Raw genomic sequence first — 7,756 nt, 5'->3', positions numbered from 1 at the left:
CAGAGCGGATGGAGGTAGGGTAGGAGGGGGACGGAGTGATGAGGAGTAAGAGGAGGAGGGTGGCGAGAGGAGTGATGTTCGGTCCGAAGGTGAGTATCAGAGCAGACAGGGATAGGGTAGGACTCTGGAGATGGTGAAGCGGAGGGTCCAGGAGTCGGATCAGGATCGGGTTTGTATGGATATGACATCCCCCACTGCTGTCAAACTCCGGCTCACCACCCAACAAAGAGGGATCCACCCAGTTTATCCGTGACAAACATCAGGCTGCACTGCCCTGATGAAATCGCAGAATGGCCCGCCAACCCCTGCCTGGGCCCAGACCTTGTAGATGGAGAAGAGGAGTACGAGGTCGAGAAAATCCTGGACTCTAAATGGCTACGCCGAAAACTCTGGTACTTGGTGAAGTATACAGGCTGGCCGCACTCAGAGAACCAGTGGCTCGCACGTGACCACATGGCCCATGCCTCTGACCTAGTCAAGGAGTTCCACCAAATGCACCCCATGCCCCAGGGAGAGAGAGAGAGAACTGCCTGGCTGCTTCGAGGCAAAGTGGCTCAAGGGGGGGGGTGATGTCAGGGCATACCCTGCCTGACCCCACACTGCACCCTGCACTGCACCACCCTACTCTGCTCCCCCTGCCATCACTCTCCACTCCCCCTATCCCTTCTTTCCTCTTCCTTTCTTTCTATTCCTATTTGTCAGGGACAGCTCCGAAAGCGGCAAGGTCCCTGCACGCGGGACTTGGTGGGACGAATAGCAGCTGTGCGTAGCGGCGATCCCGTTGCAGGGTGAGCATCCCCGACCACTTAGTCTGAAGTGGGAAGTTGAGAAGAAGGCTGCTTCTTCTGTTCCCACCCCAGGCACTATTATATACATGTGGCTAGGGTCACATGGAGGAAGCCACGTCATCTCCGCACACAGCCGCACCTCCCTGGGTGTCTCCACAGGAGATCCCGGAGGTGGCCGCTCAGTAGGCGGGAGTGTGCGCGGCACGTGCAGCGATCAGGGGGGGTGGGGTTAGGTATGTAGTGGTACATAGAGAAAGGGAAATCGACTGTAGGATAGAAATAGAAATAGAGATAGAGAGAAAGGGGAAAGTGGGGGAGGAGAGAGGGGGAGTGATAGCAGGGTAGTGCAGTACGGCGCGGGGTGCGGCGTGGGGTCAGGTGGTGTTACAGGTCTTTCGCCTAGACTCGAGACAGAGAGAAGGGGGAGGGTGGTAGTGTGCGCGGTTGTGGTTCGTGGGGCTGGGTTTTGGTCCTGGGGTGCTGTTATGGAAATGGGAATTTCCCATTTTAGACTCTTATGGGTTCTGTATCACATGATTTGTATAGTAATTAAGTTTAACCAATCAATAATCAACAAAAACCTGCTGCCACACTACCTGTTCAACAACATGTTAAACCATCTGTGAAACAACCTGTAAACCCTTATGTCCAACCCCCTTCCCTATTCCTGCGCCAGAACGGACGAAAATGGGCGCTTCCAGCCCCATTTTTGTAACAGGTGCTACCGAGTCTGCAAAAACCTCAAACAAACACTCACCTATGTCTCTCTTGGACGTCAAGGCTGAGTATTATGATGTGAGGGGTCTTAGACGTGAGCAACTAGCTCAGAGGGGGCGTTAGGGTCGTGGATGGCATCTTTGCCACTTGGATGCAACTTCTGCTTGTCCCTTCACGGGTCTATTCAATACTAACTTGTTATGTACAAGCTGTTATCTAGTTTATATATGTTTGAAATGGAATAAATGGCATGGGGGAATGTAAACGGGCCGTTAGGCAACCGTAAATGATGAATATCCAATTGGGAACAAAGAAACAATAAAAGAAAAATGAATGAATGGGGAATATGTGATAACGGGTCCGAAATGGAAATTGTGAAGGTTAACTCCGCAACACTTCGCCACAGCGCCCACCTATCCTCCCGTCAGCAACCTCCTCGTCTCCAGCTTTCCAACGAGCCCCTATTCGTCCCATTTGGTGCAGTACTTCTTGAGATGTGGCCATTGACAGGTGCTGTCAAGACCACATGAGAGTATACTCCGTGCTGAACCATCCGGGTATGGGATTGCCATTCTGGGAAATGCTCCGGGGGTGAAGAAGGGTGGTAGAGCATCACTATCGGGTGGAAAAACGGCTGGGTTGTGAGTGTGGGTATGGAGGTCTGGAGAGGGGGTGAAATTGGCGGCATGGTTGGGCGTGGGAATTTTGCTTGGGGTTGTCGGGAATGATGGGGAAAATATGGAAAAATATGGAGTGAGTGTATGGAGTTTGGATAGTGATAAAATGAGTATCGGGAGCGTCAGCGGATATGTACTGCGTGTTGGTGACCAAATTCCGCAGAATCCGACTTTTTGCGGTACACGGAGTTGTCCCCACAACAGCAGGCGTGTCCTGACACTATTCTATGGTCGATTTCCTCTTTCTCTATGTACCACCACACCCTAAGGCCACCACCTCTATTGCCACACCCACCACACACATCCCCGCCCACACAGCGACCACCCTCAGGATCTCCCATGGAGACACCCGGAGCGGTGTGGCTGTGTGTGGAGATGACATGGCCCCTTTCATGTGACCCTAGCTGCATGTATATATATATAACAGCACCTGGGGTGGGAACAGAAGAAACAGCCTTCTTCTCACTTTCCCACTTCAGGTAAGTACCATAGCCTTCCCCTTTTAATGATGATTCACTTTCTGTCAGGGCACACACCCTGACTAGCCCGGACCCGGACCTGCATCCAGACCTGCTTCCACCTGCTGCGCTTCCTGCATGCGTGCACGCTCCGTGCGCCACATGCTCCAGGCCCGGTTCCTACCCCTTCATGTGACTTCTGGGTATCCCCAGAAGTTTTTGCTGATATTGGGGTCACTGTGGGAAGATGAGAAGTTAGCTTCCTTCTCATCTTCTTACCCACAGTAGGATTGTGCCCTGGATAGGGCTGGTGTCATGACCGACAAATCCCGGGGCTCCGTCAGCGGTGAACCAATGCCGATAGGCAAATCTGCCGACCCGAAACCCATCCTAACCAGCCCCCAACCCCATGTCTGGCCCCCTGCCTTATTGCATGAGACTTGGCCAATAATCAGAACCTAGACCCTGCCGGTATTCTGACCTTACCTCCAGTTCCTGAGCCCTTGGCACTCCCGGCATTCAGTCCCTCCAGTTCCTATGCCTGCCTTGTCTCCATCTGAACCACACTCATTGCTTCCCGCTTTGTGGTCACAGCCATGCCCCACTTCCATGCATTCCGCACCCTCTGCCCATCTCTGCACCCTCTGGCCACTTCTGGTTGCCCTTGACACCTCTGGTCAGGTCAACACTCCCACTCCCCTCTGTACCTCTGTTGGCCTTCATGCTGTCCTTGTGTGACAGTGCTGACAGATCAACCTCTGTTTGTGTTGTGTCGGCACCGCACCGACCCCGCTTATTTGCGGACTTGTATCAGTGCCGCACGCTGACCTCCACTTTTGTCCTCTGGCCATTTTTGTCACTCGGCAACATAACATTCATTCCTTGCCAAGTGCCTATTATGTTCACCCCAATATTGGCATTTGATCCGTGTGCTATTGCACTTTCCTATTCATTCATTTAATCTGTCAATATTGGTACTTGATCCGCTTTGACCTTATTCATTCCTTGCCTCCCATTTCCCAGGTTCTTGTCCTTGGTTTAGTTTGACAAGTCCCTGCTCATTTCCGCTTATTTCCACACCGGACCGACCGGTCCCTCTTTTGATTTCTCTTACCTACTTATACCTTGTAAATACTTTCAGGGACCTCAGTCTGAAATCAACTAGAGTACCCCCCCTGTTCTGGTCTGAGTCACTCCTTCTGCAAAGGGGGCTTCCCCCCCTCTGAGTCCGTGCACACGGAGTCTGCGCTCCTCCTACAGGTCCGCTCCGCCCGCAAGTCTTGTTTGAAGTGTGCTGTAAGTGTCAGTCTGTAAATACGGGATCTCCCCAAAACGTCAAGCTCAGGGCACAGCGCTCCACCTGAGTCGCTGAGGCCGCGATCCCACTCTGCTAACCTTGAACAGCGCTTCCGGACGCGCCGCATATTTCTGCCCGCATATCTGCGCATGCATGCTCCAACAGGCTTCCGCCACAACCTCCGACCCCGACTCAGACAGAAACCCAATCCATCTTCCATCCGTCTTTGGACAGTATGTCCGACTCTGACAATATTTCGACTCCGACAATATTTCAGTCTCTGACAATAATCTCCAGATTCTGACAGCTGGCCAGACCAGAGACTGTGGACCATAGGGGAGGGTCATGGGGACCCGGGAGTCATCCCCTGACACTTTCCCACTTCAGACTAAGTGGTCGAGGACACTCACCCTGCAACGGGACTGCCACTACGCATAGCTGCTACTTGTCCCATCGAGTCCCTGCACCAGGACTTTGCCACTTTCAGAGCTGTCCCTGACACCAAGGTCGCCACACCACATGTGATCCCCACTGCTCTTCCAGCCATCATTGTGCCATGACTGTTATTATCTTCCGAGGAGTAAGGACCATAGACCTGCACTCGCGAGCAGATATGAGTGAACATATATGACAGTGCATAAAGACATATGCACAACAGTCTCAAGCACACGGTGTTGAAGTGGCATTCCGATGCCCTTGTTGTTACGGTTATTGTTCCCTTTTATGGGAAGTTTCATTGTCCTAATGCTTTAGCCTTTGTTCATTTGCGCCACACAGAAATGTATATAAGTACAATGTGTAGAGCTGGATGACACTATCTAACGACACTGTGATATTGTGCTCAGAGGATCAGGCTGCAATGCCGCAATTATAACACATGGCTCTTTTTGTCCTTGTCAGGCTCTGTCATATCCATCCACGGCCATCACCCTCAACCACCTCCACTCCTCCACCACTAACCTCGGAGCCTCCAGTTTCCGCAATCACCTCCGACCCCCCCGATGGTCACCACCCCTCCAATTCAATATATTACCTATGCCTCCCTAAGCTAAGTATGGAGCCCCAAAGCTCTCCAGACAGCTCCGATGTCCGCTAGCACATTCCTGCCTCCACTGGGCAATTCACTTGCTTGCCCTGCAAGTCTACCTTTGGGCCTATCCCTCCTTTCTGCTTGTGGGTCATAACCCGCCATTCCATTAAACCCACAACCCGACTCGTTGGTAATATTCAGTCAGCTAACATCTATCCCCGTTAGCTCTGCTCCGCTCGGTCCCGCTATTCACGGGCCTGCCCTCACTGTAACTATATATACTTAACTTGTACATAGGTTACACTCCAGTGATAAAATCGACTAGAGTTGACCCCCCTTTTAGTTCTCGTTGCCAGTAAGTAAATTAGGGCACAGACATGTAACTTGGCACAGCGCTCCTGGCCTAAGTCACTGAGGCTGAAGCCCTCTGCCATGGAGACAGCTCCTTCGTCTTGATCCGGTCTCTAACAGGCTCGTCCTTAACCTTGTGCTTGTGCTTGTCCTTGTACTTAAAGCAGGAGTGGGCACCATTGACACCGGTATCTGCCAAAAAAAAACTTCACTGGCTTCTCAAGTCCTCTGGATTTGCCTGGGTCATCCCTTATTTCGGCTGGGACACCATTGCACATCGCACTCTGTCACATGCCCCTCATGTGCTTCATGGTAAATGGAAACCATGCCATCAGCTTTGACATATTCAACTTCAGGGCAACTGAAAATGTGAGAAAGGGATGCTCCAGTTGCATGTGCGGAGTAGCCATTCAGGACTACGAAAGTTAGCCTATCTTCGACAGGAAATTCCCAATATCATCTTACTTTCATACCGGTGATTGATGGAAAATTCTGACCCAGGGCTCCGAGCGGATATCCAAGTGATACCCTCGATATGATGTTCCATATCTTCGCCGGATTTCAGCACACTAAGCAATGAGTCAGCCAGTATTATGCTATGCTGTGTGTAGGACCTACACAATGTACGAGTTGGGCTTTACTGGACCCTTCAGCTTGGTATGAACAGAAGCAGCAAGGGCCATTGTGATAGTGGAAGCGAATATAGCAATGGGAATGACTGTGGCTGAGAACTTTATTGGTACAAGGAAGACTGAGAGGGCATCCAAAGAGTTATATATATAGTAATGTGAAACCCAGTTTTCGCCTTGGTCTGCACAATATACAACCTGATAATAGGCAGGCTGGTCCTGGGAATAAGTGGGGAACGCCACCGGAAGGGGCAGAACATGCTGCTCTTCTTGCCTTGCAGGCTTGTTCACCATCAACGTTGCCCTCAGCTGAGTTTCTCAATCCTCCAGCAGTCGTTCTTGCTTTTCCACATTCCTTAATCCACAATTGCACGGTGAATTCAGAATCACTGATTTACACTGCAGCGCATGGTATTGGTGGAGTGGAGCAGGATTTTAATCATGTCATTTGGCAGACTGTGCCTACGGCTTGTTGGAAGGATTTTACACAAATTTTACATGCACACCCTAGGGTTGCTGAGGCTGGGAGAGAACATGGATTCAAATCAGAATCCGCGGATTCCGAACTCATAACCACCTACTACTCGTGACCCAGTCAATATAAAATGGTATCATGGGGTTACCATCCAACCTACCTTCTTAGATAGTATTTGAGCGTTTGAGTGCATGCACCCATGCACTGGTGCACTGAGAGAAAAATATGTTGGGAAAGTGGTTTACGGAGGGGCCCAAGAAGCTCTGGGGTGCCCATGATCGGTGTTTTCAATTACAATACAATGTGCAAGCACTTCAGCGCCAAATGTATTGCTGGCATTGTCTCCCGATCCATTGTCATTGCTGCTGCCATCATCGACAACGTCAAAGTCAATCTTCACAAATTTCGCATATTTTTTTCTTTGTTCTATTTCCCACTTGCTGGCAAGATAATTTATTATATTAGCCTTAGCATTAGTGTTTGTCATTGTTATTGTTCAATGTAACAACAGCATGCAAGGTGCAAAGCGGTTAGAAAAAGCGACAGACTGTACAAGTGAGCAGTAAAAAGGACACAGTGAGAAAAGATGGGTGAATGACAGAGAGAGGTACAAGTAAACTAGCAAAAAGGGAAGACACTATGTAATAGTGGCATACAATCAGCCTCACAATAGTGAATCAAGGAGGTGTGAAATAACTGTTTATGCATGAAGTTGAAGGCAAAAGCATGCAGGATGCAAATGAAAGAGCATAATAATTCTGGCCACACCACCTTATGGCTACATGCCCAAGCAATGTTAAGTGCTGTCAGTCACCCAGAAATCCCAGCACCTTCCCTAGCAGGACAACATAGGAAAGCGAAATAAAATCCCGTAGATAAGCAGCTGTCCAGTATCCCACAGATTTTGAGCCACACCTGTGAAGTTCATTGCTGCATGGTGTTAGCCGCCCAGCGCTCATCTTGAGTCAAGCATGATGGTGGACAACCATGGTTGTGATCTGAGTCAGAACGTTGTTTGCATGTTATGGCCAACCATCTTTGCCGATTACAAACCCAGATGAGAGGTTAGTAGAGCCTGGGGAATATTCATGACAGACCATGCCAGGATTAAGAGTGCATGCATGCCAATTGAATAGTACTTTGTATATCACTCAATATGTTTCTGCCCTGTCCAACCCACCCTCTCCCTCTGTGGTATGTTTGTGTATCTCAAAGCTGGCATTTGGATCAAGCAAACAATTTTCATCCTGACCATTCTGTTGTTAGAAGTTCAATGATGACTGATGGCACTTAATATGGCTTTGGCCACTGTGGACATAAGGTGGTGTGGCCTG

This window comes from Cantharellus anzutake, assembly GCF_015039405.1.
Source record: "Cantharellus anzutake strain C23 chromosome Unknown EI90scaffold_120, whole genome shotgun sequence".
Taxonomy (NCBI): Eukaryota; Fungi; Basidiomycota; class Agaricomycetes; order Cantharellales; family Hydnaceae; genus Cantharellus; species Cantharellus anzutake.
Note: the sequence above shows the minus strand (reverse complement) of the source record.